General features: G+C 39.0%; 1 protein-coding gene across 1 annotated transcript in view; it reads right to left on the reverse strand.

Annotated features, from left to right (window-relative positions):
• The window catches only part of ANOS1 (anosmin 1), a 195,427-nt gene that overhangs the window by 141,581 nt on the left and 32,640 nt on the right, over positions 1-21,206 (reverse strand). The gene's annotated exons all lie outside the window — the stretch shown is intronic.

Here is a 21,206-nt window from a genome sequence, read left to right on the forward strand (position 1 = left end):
TGATTAGACTCTTGCTACTCAAAGTGTGGTTTATGGACCCTGCAGCCTCAGATCACCTAGGACCCTGTTGGAAATGCAAAGCCTTGAGCTTCATGCAGGCAGCTGAATTTGAATCTGTGTTTGAACAAGGTCTCCAGGTGATGCACTTCAAGGCTTGAAGAAATTTGGTCTAGGTCAGTGCCCTGCAAAGGCAGGTCTGAGCACATAGGTGCATCATAATATGTCGTGTGGGCTGGCAGCAGAAATCTGTGGTCTACAATCACAAAAACAGATAAAAATGTCAAATATATTGGTACAGATTCTAAATTATTCATCTACAGTGCAAATCTCACACACAGGCACCTCTACGAAATTCCTTGACTGAGAAAAGAAGTGGAAAGTAAGTGAAGAGATATAGACAAAGTCAGAGAATTGACTAGCTGAAGAGATTAAATAAAGCCAAAAGACATTAAGCAGAGTAATAGGTAAAGTTATTCAAAATTTTAAGTACAGAAAAATGCCTAGAAGATTATAATGGATTTAGTGTATAGTAAATAAACACTATGTAAATCTTCAAACAACGAAAGGACACCATTTCATCCAGTTAGGTCATGCTAACCAGTCCTAAATCAGGGAGTTCTATGCTCACATTAGTGCAAGAGAATACTGTTTCCAACATCTTAAGTAAGTGATGGCTTAGATAGGATGCAAAAGTAATTCTTCCTGTGTGTTGACTTGCATTTTAGATTTTGAGGACATAAATGAATTGAAACATTTCCTATTGCTGCCATTATTTACAGACCTATAAAAATGCTAATGATTAAAAATAATATTTCACCATTACTTTTCTGCCTTACCTGGAAGAGGATAATACATCCATGACCTTTACTACATACACTTCTCTGTCTCATTGATGTCACTCTTGGCTCTGTGACTTGCTTGGCCAGTGGAATGTGAGAAGCGGCGCGTGCCACATTTCAGCAGAATTTTTAACAGTTCTCCCAAAGTTCTGCCATTTTTCTTCACCCCCATAAAAATTAGCATAAATTTCAAGTTGTACCTGACATGTACATGAAAAAAAGTAAAATGAAGTGAAGTTTGGATTGTTTGTTAACACAGTATAACTTTGCAAAGGCTTATTGATACACCTAATAATAGTAAACAAGTAAACACAGTAAACAGTTCCAGATGTTTATTTGGCTTCTAAATTGCTACTTTAAGAAGCAAAGTAACATTACATGTACTATAAATGTAAAAGTACAAAAAATTATATTGATTTTCTTTACAAGAGTTCCTATAAGCAAGCATATTGAGATCCTTAGGCCTCTGGAGACATAGGGTCAAACATTTCACACTTTCAAATTATTTATGCTGAAAATATCCACTTTTAGGGATTTTTCTGCAAAAAAAAAAAAAAAAAAAGAGTCTTATCCTTCAAAAAGGTTATTCCTACAGTCAAATTCGTAAAAGCAGAAAGTAGACTGGCAGTTGCCAGGGGCTGAGGGAGGGGGAAATGAGAAGTTGTTATTTCATGAGTATAGAGTTTTAGTCTGGTAAGATGAAAAAGTTCTGCAGATCTGTTGCACAACAATGTGAATATACTTAACACTTCTTAACTGTACACTTAAAAATCGCTCTCAGGCAGGGTGCAGTGGCTCACGCCTGCAATCCTAGCACTTTGAGACACTGAGGTGGCTGGATCACTTGGGGTCAGGAGTTCGACACCAGCCTGGCCAACATGGTGAAACCCCGTCTCTACTAAAAATACAAAAGTTAGCTGGGTGTGGTGGAATGTGCCTGTAATCCCATCTACTTAGGAGGCTGAGGCAGGAGAATGGCTTGAACTGAGAGGCGAAGGTTGCAGTGAGCCAAGATCACATCACTGCACTACAGCCTGGGTGACAGAGTGAGATTCCATCTCAAAAAAAAAAAAAAAAAAAGGCTCCTGTGGTAAAATTATAATTTATTGATTGATTGTTAGAGACAGGGTCTCACTCTGTTGCCCAGGCTGGACTGCAATAATGTGATCATAGCTCTCACTGGTAAATTTTATGGTGTGTGTGTGTGTGTATGTGTGTGTGTGTGTATGTGTGTGTGTTACCACAATAAAAAATACCATTATTACTTTTATAATAAAAGAAAAGCCATTTATTAGAAGTAATAGTCATAAAGCACTGTTTCTTGAACATACTTCAATGATATTTCTTCAAGTTAAATTTCCAAATAGACTATTATAATAACAATTTTGAACCAGGGTGTTTTTGTCGGTGAGGAAAAGTTTTAGAGCTGTCGATCAGATGATATTCCAGGAAGACATAAGTTAATCTAATCAATTGTAGTCATTTCTCCTATTTTATACAACCTATGTGACATGGAGGCACCTGCTCATTTCACCTTACACACTGAGAACACTGCCCTCAGCTCACGTCTAGTAATCTCTCCCTTCCCCTCCATTCTCTCACTCTAGCACTGAGCACTAATCAACTCTCATAATATGTGATTACGTTATGTATGGTCCAGATTCCCTGGTAAAGAGTATCAGAATATGCCATCCCAAAATATGCGACTTTGGCATAAGGATTATTTTGAGCTGAAAGCAATTGAGAAGCAGTAGATGGAGGAAGAACTCTCTGCCGTCCCCATTTCTGCCTAAAAGCAGGCACAAATTTCCCTTTTGTAAAGGTAACTTAAGTTTCCATTTGTAAAAAGGTTCTCTTCTCCCATACAGGAAAGAGAAAAATAACTCTTATCTGCATAACAAGCCTTAGTAAGCAAACCTTATTTACCATACATTTCTAAGTCACTTTCCCAAAATTTACTGCCCAGTACCTAAAACCCTCTTTTCTTTCATCTATTCTCTTCTCCATAATTTATTGCCCTTCATTAAAATGGTACATAAATTTCTAGGTCTAATAACTTCCTTGAGTTTTTATTTTTCTGTGAAGCTCTCATGCATGTGAAAATATTATCATCAAATAAGCTTCTTTGCCTTTTTATCCTGTTAATATGTCTTTTGTCAATTAAATTTATATGCCCTAGTAACAAAACCCTATGAGGGTAAAGGGAAAGTTTTTCCATCACTATACTAGTCTAGTCACCTAGCAATTTTAGGTAGAACAAAGAAAATTAGTATCAACATAAAGCAGTAAAATGTGAAGATGAATATTTATGTGCTTCCAAGAGCATATAACTACATCTATTTTTTGAGAGACTGCCTAGCCTCTCAAAACCTGACTTTTCTTTTTCTTCTGTTCGTGGCCACACTAGTAAAAGAAGGGAGAACCATAAAAGGAATGAAATTTCTCCGTTTCCACATTTTTCTCACATACGTAGCATGCAGTCTGCCTTCTGTCTTTCAGGCTTTCCTAAGACTTCTCTTTCAAAGTCTCCAAGGACCTCAGGACCCATTCTATGGTCCCTACATCTTATTAGCCACAGGACTTTGAGATGGTCACTCTATTCAGCATTTTGCCTAATAGTCAAGGAAAGTTAATACTTTCCATTCCCATCTCAGAAAGATGCTTTAAAAGGAAATGGTATTCACTTATGTGACAATATTTTGCAAACTATAAATACTAACCAAATATAAGATATTAAGATAATGACCTAAGATCAAGCCAAAGTTACTATCAATGTATTTGGGAAGAAATCCAGAAGTAATTAAAAAGTCAAATTACTCCTGATGTAAGATAAGGAAGTGAAACTGTAACATTGATCAGGAGGTACAGTTCTAAGAGCACAGAACTTAAGATCTTGGACTTAGATGACTGAGTTTATATCCAATCCACTCTCCACACCATACTCCATCACCCAAAAGAACCCTTCGCAAGCACGGGTTCAGGCACATGGATGGCATATATTTAAAACTTAACAAATACAATAAGGAGGAATAGGGGAAATGAGTTTCTGACTCAAGAATTTCAGCTCTACCTAGCAAAAATACATAAGCAAAAAACTACAAGACAAGGAATTCAAGTATCAACATGGCATCTTGCTAACAGGCAAGAAAGACTCATAAATTGGTCCTGGGACTAAAGGCAGATAAACATCAGAGAAAGCTGCAGGGAAAAAAAAAAAAAAAAAAAAAAGTAAGATCTCCCCTTTGGAGAGAGCATTTCACGTGGAAAAGGAGCATTTCACAGCCAAAATAAAACATGGGACTAGAGCAACAGGTAAAATAATAAGTCTAAAGAGAAGAACAAAGACAGTTAACACATGCTGTATGGCTGTTCAAGACCCATGGGATGCATTAAGCTGTTTAATCATCACAAGAATCTATATGGTAGCTCCTATTATTATCTGCCCCATTTTTCTTCAGATGAAAAAAATCGAGGTACAGAAAACAAAATCACTTGCCCAAGACAGCCCCTAAGTAGAGAGGCCATATTGTGTTGATTAATTCTTAAACTACTTTAGTCATCACAGGCTTGCCACTTGCTCTTCGTCCCCACACTGTATTACCTCTCTAAAGTACTACAAGCAAAAGCAAAGAGGTATGGAAGAATCTGGCATGCTAAGGAGTCTGGGAAAATTGTCTAATGAGAATGGAAAAAATGAAACCCGAGAAAATACACAGAAAAAAAGAGCAGTCATCTGGAAAGTTAGATGGAGACTCAATATGAAGGATGCTGAAGAGTGTGCCAAAAATTAGATGTGATCCCGTAGTTTAGGGCTAGTGTGGACCAGCATCTACTGGAATCCTCTTAGAAATGCAGACTCTCAGGCCCCAGCCCACACACACCACATCAGAATCTGTGGAACTGAGACCCGGGAATCTGCATTTGAGCAAGCCCACCAGGGGAGTCTTGAGCATGCTAAAGTTTGAGAAGCATAGCCTCTCAGGCTTTGGGAGCTATGAAGAGCAATAGTAGGAAGAAAAATTGGAGGTATGGCATTACCACATTTTGGCGACAGTAAATGCTTTAGTGAAATCAGAGGGGATAGCAAAACAGTCTGAGAGATTGTTCAGAAGGACTTTGCAGACAGCTACGATTTTGAATTTTTTAGCTTGGATGCTTAAGATAATATTAATCTTTTAATTAATATTAATAATTCCAAAGAGAAATACAGGTTTGGGGAGCACTAATAAGTAACTCGACCCAGGCGACGGAGCTAGTCAATCTTTTCAGCCTTCAGCACTGGTCCCTAAAGACCAAACTCTACTGTGTCTCTCACTCAAATGGCAGAAGTCATCAGTTTAAATCAGGACACATCAATGTCAAGGATTTAGACAGGATCTTAAATCAGAAGTAGCCAGTAAAAAAGTTGAATCTAGAAGTCAGGACAGGAATATTGCAATGGTCTACATGTGTTACAGAAACAAGGCAAGTAAACTAGAGGTATTTTCTTAGCCAAAAATACAATTCTTGCTCCGCCTTCCAAGTATCAGAGAGCAACGCCACTACTCCCATTTCCTTTAGACTATGGTGGTTTTGAAAGAGAGGCTTCAATTCTATTCTTTAAAGCATCTTAAGGCTTGATTTATGCTGCTACAAATGCATGACTGACATTATCCTGCAAGTCCAAGCAGAACGCAGGCAAACTAGTGTTGCCTTTGTCTGGATCAGGAGATAACCTCTCAGCAGAGTGACAGCTAATGTTATAACACTGGGGGTTTCAGGATGGTGCACACAAAGGCGGGAGGTGTCACCCTTCTGATCTATGCTACTTTTTTTCTCACAAATACTATGCTAGGACTGCGCAGAAAATGACTCAGAAGAAGTATAGAAAAACCTCACTGTGTACTTACTCTATCAGAGCTTATGTCTGCTTATAACATGGCCATTACCAACTGGAAAACAAAAGTTCTAAGGAAGGTTATTGCCGTTCTGCCTCAAAACAAAATAGGGTGATTTACAGAGGATGCACAGGACACACGTGGGGAATAGGGCAACATTCAGCAACGTGAAAACACAGCAGACAATTGCACTTGCGGCAAATTTGCCTTGGGTCTTGGAACTGCTGTCTTTGAAGGGCCTCCGCAACAGGGCTTCCTAGTGATCAGGGGACTTTTTGGTGCTGCTTCGTCCAAGACGGCTAAGATTTACAGTTGATTAGCCTGCATAGTTCAGTTGCTTTTTCAAAAGATTCTAGGAAGGGATTATTTCTGTGCCCAAAGAGCCCCTAGAGAATAGAGAAGGCTGCTCGCCGGCCGTAATGTGAATTCCCCAGAGTCGGTACACTGTGCTCACTGAAGCAGATGAAGTAAAGTTAAAGAAGCATTTAGTTCTTCAGAATGCCGGCCTTAATAAGTATCTTTTTGTGGAAGGATTTAGGAGGAGGGGAGGGTTATCCTTAGTGCAGGCATTATTTCCTCATACAAAAAGGGAAAATGTGCATACAGTTGGATGTAAAAAGCCAATCTCCAATGCCTGCCCCTCCTTCCCTGAGGAAAAGTTGCTGAACACACACTCCCAAACACGAAAGCATGAATCTTCACAGCTTAATAGTCCTGAAGCCATTGTGAAGTTTCTCTTGGGAAACACTGTTCATTCATCTGCGACTGACCAAGTTCAACCATTCAGCTGTGAGAACTCGGAGACTTGCAGCCATCAAAAGACCCATCTTCCTCAGCAAGCGGAAGCCAGAGGAGCTGGGTTCCTGTGGAAGAGCTCAGCAACTCACTTCTCCTCTCCACAAGGCCCCCTTCAAGGCCCACGAGAGAAGTCTGCAGAAGGCAAAATCTGGGTGCGTCTGTAGGCAGGTGAACTCTTAAATGATCTCTGCTTTCACAGTTCAGGGCTTGTCCTGGCCCCTGCAGCTCTCCCAGTTCTCCCTGCAAACAGTGCTTCTTATGTGGAATTTGATGCAGAATTAGTCACTTGCAATGAGTTAAAATAAGAATGATTTAATTAGACAGTTTCACATGAACCTAATTTTCTAACCAGCAGCAAATTTCTCCTATTTAAACCCTGCATTTTCTCCAACCTGTCATCACCCAGGAATATACACATTGACACCAACTGAGCTATTGCTATTAATATAATGAACACAGCATCGACAGACTGACCTTTCCATTATTGTTAAATAAGCCAGAAGCCATTCATTATATCTCTCTCTACTTAAAATTTTCAGCTGGGACTCCCATAACTTAAAGTGGAGAGAAAGTATTTCATGAAAATTAACATAAACATGTACTGCCCATAAGAACAGAGAGAAAAAGGGACAGAGAGGGAGGGAGGGAAGGAAGGAAGGAATGAACGAATGAACAGAAGAAAGAAAGAAGGAAAGAAAGAAGAGAGAAGAAAGAAAGAAAGAGAAGGAAGGAAGGAAAGAAAAGAGGGAGGGAGAGAGGGAGGGAAGCAAGGAAAAAGAAAGCCAGGAAGGAAAGAGAGAAAGAGAGAGAGAATACACAAGCAAGATTTACAAAATGCACACTTTAAGTCATTTTCCCCTCACACAAATGGAAAATGAACTTACCCCCATTGGTAGCTATGCTCTGAAAAGACCCAGTTGAGAGAAGTCCTTTCTTTATTGTGTAGTTTTAAAGACGATTCTTTGACCTCTGCTATTTATGACTTGAGATCTGTGAAGACAGGGCCAAACCCCTCTGGCTCCCATGGCCCACACAAACAAAAGAGCCCCACCTTTGTTCTGCTACCTCATTTCCCATCAGGACACGTTTCTACCGCACTCCTGTTTTCATAATTTTAGTGTGTTCCCTTGTTTTCTTCTTGCTCAGTTACAGCCATTACCTAATTTACAAAAGGTTCTCATTGCTCTTTTCCAATAAAATTATGATCCTGTAATCATCACTTCCCAGCTGAACGAACTTTGGTGTGAATATAGATGCCTTGTCACTCCATCTTGCTTAACCATGAAATTTGGGATAAAAGGGTTCAAGAGACTAAACAACTCATTGGGCAACATGTGCAGCCACAGATGATATCGTTCTATTGATTCATCATTTTATGGATGTATGCATTTATCTACAGCCTTTCTTACCCTTAAAATAATTCAAGACAATTTACAAAGCTCCATATAATTACAGCTGGAAAATACATCCTAAGTGAATGAAAAAAAATGAGATAAAGGGAAATTAAAATGAGGAGAAAATAAATAAATACCGTCAGGGATAAAGCAAGTTTCTTAAATACATATGATCAATTTCAGCACAGCTGTTAAAGACAGGCTGTTTTATTTAAGTTTTAGCTTTCTAACGACCAATTGTAAGAGGAAAACACTATTGACTTTAAAATCCACAGTCTCCAAAGGCTAAAACTATCTACCTATTCATTTCTCAAGGAGGCACAATTAGTACTTGATAATGCAATCAGAATGAATGTCTCTTGGTCAGGCACGGTGACTCAGGTCTGTAATCCCAACACTTTTGGAGGCCAAGGTGGGCATATCACCTGAGGTCAGGAGTTCCAGACCAGCCTGGCCAACATAGTGAAACCCCCTCTCTACTAAAAAAATTCAAAAAATTAGCCGGGCGTGGTGGCATGCACCTGTAGTCCCAGCTACTCAGGAGGCTAAGGGAGGAGAATAGCTTGAACCCAAGAAGTGGAGGTTGCAGTGAGCCAAGATTGTGCCACTGTATTCCATCCTGGGAGACAGAGCCAGACTCTGTCTCAAAAAAATATTAAAAAATGAATGTCTCTTTAAGTTTCCTCCCCAAAATGGCATGACATAAGAGACCGATGTCCTCAACAACTTCCTTAGAGCAGCCCCAACGACTAGGTTTGTAGGACAATTTCTGACATTATTGCATTGCAGCAACCATTCAGCAAAAGCCATTTGTAAAAGGAAGGTTTTGAAACAGCAGAGGCATAGTTTAGTTGTGTCATCAAGGCATAGATTCTAGAGCACATGGAAGTTATACATCCATCAGGCAAGTATAAATACTGTCTCTCTATGGTGGCTTTTGGTACCACCAGGACACAATGAGTTTCATACTCCTTGGAAGGTTCCAGATGTCTGGTGGCTTTGCTTATACTTCATTGTCACTTCATAGCTAGCAGAACTTTCATTAGCTCTGACACTCACTGTGAAATTAAAGGTCCTAACAGACATTTGTCTTAAAAGTAAAAAAACAACCCATTTCCTACATAAAGATGTATTAAGCAGGTAGAAGGGAGTAGTTAACAAAAATCCTCCTCAGAAATCGTGATTTTATTTTCCAATCCAGAAGAAAACAGAAGGTGCAATCCATTACACACACACACACACACACACACACACACACACACACACACACTGATTACCCAAAGAACATCAAGGACATACTTAGACCTAAACTAGTTGCAAAGTAAATATGCCAAGGTGATTGAATGCCATTATTTATGGGGCAAGGCAGGTTCTTCCCCATTGAGTAGATAAAAGAACTCTTGAGAAAGGCAAGTTGTTTTAGTTTGAAACAATTAGTCTATATTCTCTTTTTCAGGCAAGTTAGACAGCAGGAGTGTCTATGTTCAGCCAGTTGGTAAAAATATAGTTAAAATTAAAACCTCCACTTATTTTCCTACAGTGACTGCTCTTTCAGAAACACAGAGAAATAAAATGTTTCCAAAGTAGACTGCACAAACACAAATTAGGTTTTCTAAAAGGAATTCCTGTGTGTGATTCCGAAGACAACTAGACTTGAGCCTCATTCCAAAGATTACCTATAAGGTAGCATCAAAATTATGAACATAGAAAAGCAAATGTGGACCCCCTTAAATTCAAGTAAGAGTTTTCTACCCCAGTAGAGAATATTTTGACAGTGACTTTCACAGCAGAGATAAAGCAACATGATACAATCTCATGTCCACAAATTCTGATCTACCAGCGACTGAAATCCAATCCTGTCTCCTTTCTCAAACATAACGGTTCCCAAACTTCAGTCAGCATTGGTGCGTTTTTCCAGTTGCCAGAATAAATCTCGACATCTTCAATCGGCGCTCATACCTGCTCTGCGTGCTTTCGGATGAACACATTACAACTTCAAAACATCTGTCAGACTATAATCACCATGTAATGCATCTTGACTCAGATGGTTTTCATACATTCAAAACAGATTCCCTTTCTAAAGGCAGCTTTATGGACCTCATCTTCAATTGTGAACCAAATAAGAGATTTCGTTTGCATTTTCTTTCATCAGATGGGAGGAGAAATTAATCGTAAGAGATTAGGAAAAGACTTACACGGAGGTGCATTTCCCCTTCCGTATGTCTTTCCTTTGAAGTTTTTAGCAGGTGGAAGAGTCTTTCACACCCGTAAAATTGACATGGAAAAGCAGAAACACACTGAGCTATTAACTTGTCACATATTGGATTTAAATCTAAATAGGAACCCGTTCTTTCCCTTATATATTGATTGTGTACCAGCTTAGCAGGAAGCTTTGCATGTTCTTTCAGCAGACAGGCTAGTTTCTAGGCTAAAATAACCTGGAATGTTTCAGCTACTGCAGGCTAATGATCACCCAAATGCACACTAATATGTTTGATAAAAGTTCTCAGCATGAGGGCAGAAAACGCTTACCATGAGAATGACAGTGGTCAGAGGAAGCAAATCAGTGACAGCAACTCAAGCCGCCTTCAATGCTGGAGGCTCCAATTAGAACTTTTGAGTCTGCATTCCAGGGGGCAGTGACAGATGGAAGTTTGCAGCAAATCTCTAATTGTTTAAATCATTAACTCATCCATCCACCTGCATTATCGCTAGAAGGGACTCTGCTGGAAGCCTTCAGCAGTTCCTTCAAAAATCTCAGGACTATTTCCTTGCCATTTAAGGAATGGTGTTTTGAAACTAGTTGTTTATGTAGCTATTTGAGAGTTCTTTTTATCTGTTTTCCATGCACTCACTTTTTTCTGTATTTTTTTTCTATTTCTGCCTTTACATCAGAGATGATATCCACTTTAATATTCCAATAGAGCAACACTGGATGAATTACATGCCACACGTTCAGCCCTAACTTAATTTTCAACTGCATCAACTCACTTAAGAGAGACTTCAGGCCGGCCTCTGTGGCTCATGCCTGTAATCCCAGCACTTTGGGAAGGCCGAGATGTGCAAGTGGCTTGAGCCCAGGAAATCAAGCCAGCCTGGGCAACGTAGTAAGATCTCCTCTCTACAAATCATCATCATCATCATACATTAGCCAGGCATGGTGGCACGTGCCTATAGTCCCAGTTACTCAGGAGGCTAAGACAAGAGGATTACTTGAGCCCAGGAAGTCAAAGATCCAGTTATCCATGATGGTGCCACTACACTCCAGCCTGGACAACAGAGTGAGACCCTGTCTCAAAAATAAATAAATAAATAATAAGAGAGGGAGAGAGAGAGAAAAGGAGCAAGAGACTTCATGTCTTACTAAGCACAGAACGCCAAGGCTACTTATAATTACCTTTTGGCATCATGCTATAGGACAGTTGGAGAAATTTACATCCAATGGTTTATATTAATCATGCTAATATAATATTGTACTTACAGATGGCTTTTTCAAAAGAGCACTAGCTGAAACTTCACACACACTAACAATTTCTTTTTGCATGGATTCTACACAACTCTTAAGTCCAAACTGTTGGTTTAAGGAAATAATAGAATATTTCTCTAATCTCTTCTAATGTTTATTATCATATCACATTTATTTTCTCCTGAAAAATAAAGACATGATCCCGTGGTAGTAAAGACATGTACTTGTGGACAAAATAACATTAATATCCAAAATGAAGGGGAATTAATTATACCCCACTTGAGATATTTTCTTCATAAATATTTGTCTTAGAATTACACAAGCCTGCACTTCTGAGGTCACTGTCAAAGGTGATTTGGCTGTGAAGTCATTGTCTGCTCCAAAGTAGATCAGTAAGTTGGACAACGGATGGTTGGTGAATAACATTATTCTTGAAATAAAATATATAGTCAGGAAATATTGTATAAGCATCAGTATTGCAACAGGTCTAAAGTATCTAAACATTTAAAATTTTGATCCACTGCATATTAGAATTGCAATCAGATAAAAAGTTCACCTTTGGTTCTTGGGTACTTGGGCATAGTGCATTTTCACGTATGTCCGAGTTTTCACTTTGCTTCTAAGAAATACCTTCCTTGGGCTCCATAGATTTACGGTCATTACCACATAAATCACAGAAAGCATCAAATACAAAACAAAAATTTCCACAGTCATATTCAGATGTGTTTCAGAGGTTTGGCCCTCACTCAATAAATTACACAGATGGCAAATGAAGCCGTCCAGATTTTCATACGAGCAAAACAAATCTTCCTCACCTCTCAACTTGGGTCTGAATAAAGCTGGAAAATTACTAACAGTTTGGAGTTGTAGCCCTTGTAAGAACCGAACTCCCACTGAGATCAAAGCAGTAAGCCAAGGTACCAAGATTGGGCCCTAAATTACTGCTTTTCAACACATACACTCCAAACCAAATGGGGAACAAAAGTCAAACCAGTGAGTTCCGGCACCCAAAGGCAGAAAGATAAGCATGCAGACTCCCCATAGATACGTGGTTGTTACTAAGTGACATGCATTGTTTGTTAGATTCAAGGTTCTGAAATGTAACTCTGAGCTGAAGGTTAAAGGAGAAACCTTTTATGAAGTGAACATAAGACTCTCCTGAAAATATCAGATGAAAATGTGCCAAAGATTTTATTTAACTCAAGAAACAGTCATATGTTACATTTGATTCAGAGGAAAAATCCAATAGATAAATAGACAATAGATAAATGATAGACAGATTAAGATAGATGGATGGATGGATGGACAGATGGATGGATGGATGGATGGATGGATGGATGGATGAATAGGGTCAATAAGGAATACCGGTGCTGGAATGTATTTACAAATACATGCAAAATGTTGTATTCCTGAAGGAAGCATCAAGTGCATTCCACTAAACACAATTTATTTACATCTTCATGGACAAGAGTTATCTTTATTATCAATTTTTTGGCATTTGCAGAGTGGGAAAATAGTTCAAGGACAGTAACACTGAACAGAACTTCAAGAAGAGAAATAGAGAGAAAAACAATCTTTACCTTTGCCAATTTTCAAGTCTTTAGCAAATTTTCTTGACTCTAGTCATCACATTTTAATACTCGATTTTCAAAAATTAACTGTGATTTATTTGAAGTTTTTTTTTTATTATTATTATAGTTCACTATTCGTTATTTCAAATCCTTGCAGGTTGACAATGTTCTATAAGCAATGTCAGAAACTGTCCATTTTTGTTTGACTTTTAATATTTTAAGATACGTCTTTGTGTTGTCAGAAGAATGCATTTTTATTGTTTTGTTTGAGTTTGGATTTTGTCTATGAATATAATGTCACAGAACAGGGATGACAAAACTGCAGCCACAGACCAAATCCAGGTTGCCACCTGTTTTTGTAGAACCAGTGCGCTAAGAATGGTTCTTTCATTTTCAATGGTTGGAAAAAAATAAGTAAAGTATTATAACGTGAAAATTATGGGCAATTCAAATTTTAATATCTACAAATAATGCTTTATTGGAACACAGCCACTCTTCTTGGTCTATGTATTCTCTACTACTGCTTTTATGCTGCAACAGCAGAGTTGAGTAATTCCAACAGGGACCTTATGGGCTGCAAAGACAAAGGTGGTTACTATCTGGTATTTTTATAGAAGTCATTTGCTAACACCTATCCTAGAACTCTGTGTTTAACGGAAAGTTACATTGAAAAGGATGATTGGATTCAGGACACTACTCAAAATATGGCACCTTGGCATATTAAAATAACAGAAGCAAGAAAGTCTCTCTGACCTCCCCTCCTCATTCACGAATACCCTTCCCCCCTGATGCAGGCTGTAAAGCTTAGGAAGGCTTTTCGGAAGACCCTCAGGTGAGAGGTAACCTCCCCATCTCTGGAAGAAAGGAAGATGCTCAACTCTGAAGATGAAGGGTCACAGAGAAGAACCTGAACAAACAGACCTTGCTAAGTTCCCCAGTTCATCTCCATTAGATCACATCCTTTTGGTCCTATCATATTTCTCCATGAGTATCCACTCTTTATTAAAGCTACCTAAAAATACACAGAATTAACCATTCACTGGAGTCTTCATTTCTTTTTCTTTCTTTCTTTCTTTTTTTGAGATGCAGTTTTGCTCTTATTACCCAGACTGGAATGCAATGGCACAATCTGAGCTCACTGCAACCTCTGCCTCCTGGGTTCAAGCGATTCTCCTGCCTCAGCCTCCCGAGTAGCTTAGATTACAGGTGCCACCATGCTGGCTAATTTTTTGTATTTTTAGTAGAGACGGGGTTTCACTATGTCAGCCAGGCTAGTCTCGAACTCCTGACCTCAGGCAATCCACCTGCCTCAGACTCCCAAAGTGCTGGGATTACAGGCATGAGCCACTGCGCCCGGCCTAGAGTCTTCATTTCTTTAGGAAGGCTTCCATAGCATGTAACTCTTACTAAACTTGCAAGTTTATCTCTTGTTAATCTATCTTGTGTTAAAAGGACCTAAGTCATGAACATAGGATGGGTAAAAGAAGGATATTTGTCCTCCTCTACCAGAAAAAGAGGCCAGGAAACACAGATGTTAACATGGCTCATTACAATACATTACAATATTTTGACTCTGTGCTATGACTAAATACTAGGGCATCTTGTCTGTCAATTCAAATCTCCTGTCAAATGCTCCACACCATTCCTAAGTGGGCTTTTAGAGAAATTATGTACAATGAAAAATGGAATGTAATAATAAGCTTTTCCTCTGAGCTGGAAGCTGACTTTGGCTGCATGTATTATTGCTTCAGGCCTCAGCTTCCTGAAGTACACAATGAAAGAACTGCACTGGATAGTCCTAAGTATTCTCTTTAGCTTTAGAATTCTTCTCTCCATCCTTCATGCAAACAATGATCTCAGTGGTCTGTATCACACATGTTCCCTTACTGAGAGAGCCATCTAACTCTTAACATAGTCAGTCCTGGGATCCAACTGTCTGTGGCCCATTCAAATAGCTTTCTCCTTCTTCATCGAACATTTCCATCCCAAAGTACCAAATAAGTTATGAACATGACACTCGAGCCTTGAGACCATGAGCAGAGTCTGATAGAGACTGGGTCATTCACACATTAACCATTAATGGATAAGTACAGAGGAACCTCAGAATGGTGGAAAAGAGAATTGAGAGATCAGCAAAGAAAAAAGCAGAAATGGATTCTAAAGGTACATGAATGCTCTAATGGGCAAAGTAAGGAAGAGAAGGTGGTTATGTCCCCATTGGTACAGTATTGGGGAATCATAAGGAATACTGCATGAATTTTTATTAAGGGATGAAGTAACAATAGCTGGGAATTTTCTCAGTGAGCAAAAAAGTAAAAAATTAATGCAAAGACCAAGTTCACCCTTTGGATCACTTTATCAGGAGGGCCTAGGACATAGTAGATGCTCAGTGAGAATCTATTGAAATGGGATTAATCAAAGGCTATTGGAATGGGCAAATAAAATGTATTTAAAGAAAATATGAAACTAGAAACATAAGTAAAAGGGCTGAACAGCCACAACATTATAATATATGGGAAAACATAGATCTGATTTACATTATATTTGTCATAGAGTAATTTGTTATTTAAGAGAAAGGTTTAAAAAAAATAGGTTCTTAAAGTAATAGGCCGGGTGCAGTGGCTCATGCCTATAAGCCCAGCTCTTTGGGAGGCCAAGGTGGGCAAATCACTTGAGGTCCGGAGTTCGATGCCAGCCTGGTCAACATGGCAAAACCCCATCTCTACTAAAAATACAAAAATCAGCTGGGCATGGTGGCAGGCACCTGTAATCCCAGTTATTCATGAGGCTGAGGCTAGAGAATCATTTGAGCCTGGGAGGCGGAGGTTGCAGTGAGCCAAGATCGTGCCACTGGACTCCAGCCTGGGCAACAAGAGCAAAATACCATCTCAAAAAAATAAAGTAATGTACATTGTTAAGATTGGACCAACTTAAAAGTATTATTAGGATGGAAATATATCATGTTTTATCAGTATGTTTTACATTATTATAGTAATATTTCATTCCAAAAAGTATTTAGGGTGGCTTGGATTAAAAAAAGAAGAAGAAGAAGAAATTAAGATAAAAGTTGTTTCCAAAAGATTATTTAGATAGGATTTTTTAAATACATTATATTTTAGGTCAGACGTGTTTATTTACTTTCTTGATTAGAAATAGGTGATCTAGGCAGGCGCAGTGGCTCACGCCTATAATCCCAGCACTTTGGGAGGACAAGGGGGGTGGATCACTTGAGGCCAGGAGTTTGAGACCAGCCTGGCCAACATGGCAAAACCCCATCTCTACTAAAATATAAAAATTAGTGGGTGTGGTGGTGGGTTCCTGTAAACCCAGCTATTCAGGAGGCTAAGGTGCAAGAATTGCTTGAACTTGAGAGGTGGAGGTTGATGTGAGCCAAGATCGTGCCACTACACTTCAGCCTGGCACACAGAGCGAGACTAAATAAATAAATAAATAAATAAATAAATAAATGGTTTGCCCTTAATCATCCAAGACTCAAATTGTGTTTAGATGTTAACTTTGCAAACCATTTATTTTGGAGTGGCCAAGGGCAAACCACATTCTTATGGGTTAAATATTCTCTCAACATAGAAAATAAAAATCACCTTAATGGGGGAATTTCTAAGGAATCTATTTCTCTGGGAATCTACTGTGCATCCCTAAATGAAACATAATCAGAAGAGTGGGCCATCTTCAGGCTGTATCTTTCTGACTTTCCATCGGACAACAGGAACATAAATGCAAGAAAGAAAATACAGTTCATTTGCTAGAATTGGGCCACAGTTTTGTCAGGAAGTTACACTATTCACAGTAGCTATAAGGATGACTCAAGAAAAAAACCTAGTGCATCAAGAGAATCAACCACTTAAGTGAGCAAGAGATCTTTCATAACTTTTAAGAAGTTCTTCTATAATACTTCATATGTGTGGGGTATACAATGAGAAAATCACTGGCTTTTAATTCCACCAGAACTCAGTTCAAATCCTGTGTAGTGGATTTATTGGTACTTACTAGTCAAGTGACTTTGTAAGAAAGTCACCCACCTTTTCTGGGCATCTGTGACATGAAGGTGGTCATTCCAAGATGAAGCCAAGATTAAGTTCACCCACATGCAATTCCATCTTCATAGAATAAAAAAATGTAAAATAATAGTAACTTAAGCAAGATAGAAAGGTATTTCCTCTTCATGTGCTAGGCTGGTATGGGGCTCCAGAGTATCAAAGAGCTGGGTTCCTTCTAACTTTCTTGTCAGTTATTTTCAGCCTGGATTCCATCCTCAAAAGTACCTCATGGCCCAAGACAGCTGCTGGGGCCCCTGCCATTCGTATGCCCTCTAAGAAGCAGAGAAGAGCAAGGGGAAGAGAACAAATGAGTGCATTTTCTAGCTAAATCAGTTCCGTTTAAAGGAGGCATTCTGAAATTTCTTCACAATGATTCCACTTGGGGAAGAAATTAGTTACTAACCATATGTAGAAGCAAAGGAGCTTGGGGAAATGTAGATGTTTAACCCAAAGTGACAATGTGCTAAGGTGAGGAACGAGCTTTCAGTTAGCAGAGAAGAGGAGAAACCAGATTAGGAGGCAAAGAGCAACCTCTCTCACCAGCGTTAGGGAGTGCATGATGACAATCAGAATTCCTAGATATAAGGAGCCCCTAAAAAGGTGTTTGGCAAATACTTTGTGCTCAGAAAACTACATACTTATTTTCTTTCATATAATAAAATAAAGCTGCTAAGGATTATGCTCTTGATTTATTTTAGAACTCCGCAAATGTGTAGGCCAGGGTTTGCCAGTCTCAGCATTACTGATATTTGGAGGCAGATAATCTTTGCTGTGGGAGGGCTTTTCTGTGCCGTATAGGTTCTTTATTAGCATCCCTGGCCTTGACCCACTAGATGCCAGTAACTCCTCACTCCCAACTGTGACAATCAAAAATATTTCCAGTCATTGCCAATTGTTCCTGGGGGAGCAAATTGCCCTCAGTTGAGAACCAGTGGCCTTGACCTGTGCTGGACAGGAAGGTACTCTCCTATATTCTCTAAGGTTGAGTGGTGCAGGGTCTAAAGACCCTTGAGCTCATAGTGCTGATTCCATTATGTCGAACTCAGCAACCTCTTGAAATGATGAAGCACAGAGGAATCTCTACATTTCAAATGTTTTCTTTAGGAAGCAAGATTTTCAACTCTAAGGCATACAAACAGACTAGGTGGTCTTCAGTATGTACAAAGAACAAAGAGAAGGTTGGAGATTATATAAAAAGAAGAGATGTTATGTGTTGTTTTGAAAGAAAGTTTATTGGTACAGATAAAATTTTGGGGAGCTGGTAAGTTCTGATTGGTAAATGACAGCAGTAGGGAAAATTAGTCTTAGAGTTGCAACAGCTTATTTCAGTAGCTACAGATAAAACCAGTTTCCGGTTATGGCAGGCAGTTCGAGCAGCCAGGCTTGCAGACAATAACCTTCTTGAAATGTTATGTGCCCTAAGTGATTTCTCCTCCTGACCCCTTGACTTCAATTTAGTTAGGTATGACAAAAATGACTCAATTTAGGCCAGACATGGTGGCTCATGCCTGTAATCCCAGCACTTTGGGAGGCTGAGGCGGGGGGATCACCTGACATCAGGAGTTGGAGATCAGACTGACCAACATGGAGAAACTCTGTCTCTACTAAAAATACAGAATTAGCTGGGCATGGTGGCACATGCCTGTAATCCCAGCTACTCAGGAGGCTGAGGCAGGAGAATCACTTGAACCTGGGTGTCGGAGGTTGCAGTGAGATGAGATTGTGCCATTGCACTCCAGCCTGGGCAACAAGAACGAAACTCCATCTCAAAAAAAAAAGACTCAATTTATATGATCAAATTTCACAACAGGAAAAATGACAGATTTTTCCCAATAAAGAACAAATAACAGTAATTCATACACATTGAGAACTGATTACATAGTACGCTTTTCCCCTAAAGGTAATGTGGTAAAGACGTAGGGGTAGGGTGATGTAATATAAGCACTTGTTTCATTTATTCATTCATTAATCACAAATGTTTGTTGAGCAGCTGCTATGTACCAAATACCAGTTTAGGCTCTGGGGACACCACATTGAACAAAGAGGACAGCATGTGTGTCTTCATGAAGCTTTTTTCTGGTGAAGGAGACCGATCCTAAGCAGATACAGGAATAACTCCATAATATCACATCCACTGGGGCATGGTATGGACAATAAAGCTTTTAAGTATGTTGGAGGGTGACCTGGGAAGGCACGGCTAAGAAAGTGGCTTTTGTGCTGAGACACGAAGACAGTGAGTGAGCTGGAAGGAACATTCTGAGTGGATAGAAAAAGCAGCCATGAAGGGGTAGAGTAGAAGGTAATTAAGTTGGGAACAAAGGCCACAGGCATGGAGGCTCACACCTGTAATCCCAGCACTTTGGGAGGCCGAGGTGGGTAGATCACTTAAGGTCAAGAGTTTGAAACCAGCCTGGCCAATATGGTGAAACCCTGTCTCTACTAAAAAATACAAAAATTAGCCAGGGATTGTGGCAGGCACCTGTAATCTCAGCTACTCAGGAGGCTGAGGCAGGAGAATTGCTTAAACCCAGGAGGCAGAGGTTGCAATTATTCAAGATTGCACCACTGCACTCCAGCCTGGGTAACAGAACAAGGCTCCATTTCAAAAACAGACAACAAAGCTGGGGACAGAGTACAGGCAGACAAGAGAGAGCCAGAGAGAATAAGGATAGGGCTTTGGATTTTAGTCTGAGTAAGACGGAAATGCATCATTAGGTTTAAGGTAGACAGCAGTGTGATGCCACTTATGTTTTTTAAGGGTCCTTCCAGCAGCCACGAGGAAATATGATTGTTTGGGGTCAGAGTGGAAGCCAGGAGACCCATCAGGATGTTCTTAGATTCATCCCAGACAGAGAGAATAGCAGTTTGGAGGTGGGAAGAATGATTAAATGACATCTCTTCCACAGGGGGTCTGAAGGAGGTGACAGGCTTTGCAGATGGTCACCAGAAGTGAATAAAAGGTGTGTGGTTTCTAGAAAACGTTATGCAAACCTAATCTTTTAAAATATATCATCAGAAAATTGTATCGTTAATACTGCTTCTGACTTTTCTGAGTTTTCTGACTTTTCTCTCCCTACATTTGTACAAATTGTTTCTAGAGTTGTTGGCCTGTAAGAAACACAATGTAGAAGACAAGGATCTATATGCCTCTACTGGTTTGTTGAGTGATTACAGAACTATTATCAATATGTACATGCCTGAATTTCCCCATCTGTAAAATAGAGTGACTACAGATTACCAGTAACCTTGTTTAACCTAACTATTAAGAGAAAAAGCCTACCTAGTACTTTATGAATCCCAAAAGAAATGCAAATTGTAATTATTTGCACAGGTATCCAGTTGTGATAACATCCAAAGGAGACAAACTTTGATTAATAATCAAGATTCATTCCCAATGATTCCCAAGGATCTCAAGTTAAAGACAACCCTTAAATTTCTGTCAGCTTTGTAACTGTAATATATTCCAGAGTTTCAGTCGAGCTTAATTGTGACTTATTGATTCATTCTTGCTTTCTGACAAAAAGGATTGCTTTCTTGTGAAATTCAAAGTCTCTTATGGCAGCCGTGATTAATCATTTACAAAATATGCTTTAACCATCTATGATCCCTAGTATACAAATTTCTTTCATTGAAATAATTTTAAAGTAATTCAAATAAACCTGTTCCAATCAAATGCCTTAGAAGTCTGCAAAAGATAATTTCCTGATGGGATATGGAAAAAAATGAGTGCTTAAATAAGAATGATTACCAATGTAACAAATTATCATTCCTATAATACACAATTAATACAAAACTGGACAAAAAGAATGCCTATGAAATTTAATTAACCTCATGGCATTACAAGCTTTATCTGCAATGATGTCATGAAAAAGTTATCTAAAATTCCAGTTGAAGACCAATTAATATAATCAATACCAGAAAATGTCTGGACAGAGCAAGTGTTCAAGACATTACATAAAAGGAGTAAGTGGACTGTAACCAGGCATTTCATTCCTGTCCAAGATCTAGACAGTCGGAGATAAGCAAAGATTATCTTCACCAAATTATTTCACATTCACGTGGGAACTCTGTTCTAGTTTAAAGTAACACTCATGTGTATTAAGTGAGCATAATTGTGGAAATGCATCATAGAACAAAGTTTTTGATTTAGAAATACTATTCTATAATCATTTATTGTATGTATTTGAAAGAACTTTCACAAAA

Source organism: Saimiri boliviensis, chromosome X (genome assembly GCF_048565385.1).
Source record: "Saimiri boliviensis isolate mSaiBol1 chromosome X, mSaiBol1.pri, whole genome shotgun sequence".
Taxonomy (NCBI): domain Eukaryota; kingdom Metazoa; phylum Chordata; class Mammalia; order Primates; family Cebidae; genus Saimiri; species Saimiri boliviensis.